Raw genomic sequence first — 1,828 nt, 5'->3', positions numbered from 1 at the left:
CTTTCCTGTCATAGTTCCAACATTCAAAGTCCCAACTCTCAGTCCAACACTAGTGACTTTCCTCTTCTCTCTCTCTTCCTACGAACCCGCCTTCCTCCTCTCCTTCTTCCACCAACAGATGTCGGTGAACAGCACCGATGGCGGTCGTTGTTAACCCGGCCTCGACCGATCCGGTATGGATTTCGTAGGTCTGATTCGCATATATGATTTGCCAAGATTTTACGTCGGATGCCCTTCCTGACACAACCATCTGTATTTATCCGGGCTTGGGACCGGCAACAATGAGACCCTGGCTTGGGACCCCTCGTGGCTACATTATGCGTTCCATAAAATATACTGCTCACAAAAATTAAAGGAACACTTTTATTGGGCCTGGCATGAAATTAGTTAAACCTGTCTCATAATTTTCACCCTCCAAACAGGACTGGTGTTACATGTGGAGGTCATTTCAAGTTTCTCCCTCTTGATCTTTTTTGGCTGGTTTTCCACTCGTGCTGATTTTGGCTTGATAATTATCTCTACTGACAGTATGATTGATTCCTTAACCCTACAGAAGTTGCACAGGTTGTCCAACTTCTCCAGGATGGCACATCCACACGTGCTGCAGCAAGAAGGTTTAATGTGTCTCCCAGCACAATCTCCAGAACATGGAGGAGATTTCAGGAGACTGGTGGTTCTGGGAGAGCTGGACAGGGCCGTAGAAAGTCCTCAACCGCTCAGCAGGACCGATACCTGCTCCTTTGTGCAAGGCGGAACAGGCTGAGCCCTGCTCGTGCCCTACAGAATGACCTCCAGAGGGCCACTGGTGTGAATGTCTCTACCCAAACAATCAGGAACAGACTTCATGAAGGTGGCCTGAGGGCCCGACATCCTGTAGTGGGCCCTGTGCTCACTGACCAGCACCGTGGAGCTCCACTGGCATTTGCTCAAGAACACCAGAATTGGCAAGTCCGCCACTGGCGCCCTGTACTTTTCACAGACAAGAGCAGGTTCACCCTGAGCACCTGTGATAGACGTGAAAGAGTCAGTGATGTTCTGGGGAGGCATATCCATGGAGGGACGCACAGACCTCTACTGCCTAGGAAATGGTGCTCTGACTGCCATAAGGTATCCAGATGAAATCCTTGAATACCATTGTCAGACCCTGCGCTGGTGCAGTAGGTCCTGGTTTCCTCCTAATGCACGACAATGCCCGGCCTCACGTGGCAAGAGTATGCAGGCAGTACCTGGAGGATGAAGGAATTGAAACAATTGAATGGCCTTCACCATCCCCAGATTTAAACCCAATAGAACATCTCTGGGACATTATGTTTGGGTCCATTAGGCACCGCCAGGTTGCTCCTCAGACGGTACAACTGCTCAGGGATGACCTCACACAGATCTGGGAGGAAATGCCACAAGACACCATCCGTCGTCTCATTAGGAGCATGCCGCCACGTTGTCAAGCATACAAGCTGCTTGGGGCCACACAAGATACTGAAAAACATTTTGAGTTGCAGAAATGAAGTTTTGGAAAAAATGGACTGGCCTGCCACATCTTCATTTCACTTTGATTTGATGGTGTCTACACAATTGAGCCTCTGTAGGCTGAAAACTTCCATTAAAATTTCCATTAAAAGACTTTGCATCCTTTTGTTCCTAAGAGACTGCCCTATTAGTTTTATAGATATCCAACTTCATATTGAGATCTGATGTATCTAATGTGTTTCTTTAAAGTGATCCTTTAATTTTTGTGAGAAGTATATAACGTTTAGACTGTGTAAGGGTTTACGATTGTGAGTTCATTGTCTATATACTTGGTTATACTTATTGTTCTGTGAGCTGCCCT

This window comes from Oryzias melastigma, linkage group LG18, assembly GCF_002922805.2.
Source record: "Oryzias melastigma strain HK-1 linkage group LG18, ASM292280v2, whole genome shotgun sequence".
Lineage (NCBI taxonomy): Eukaryota > Metazoa > Chordata > Actinopteri > Beloniformes > Adrianichthyidae > Oryzias > Oryzias melastigma.
Note: the sequence above shows the minus strand (reverse complement) of the source record.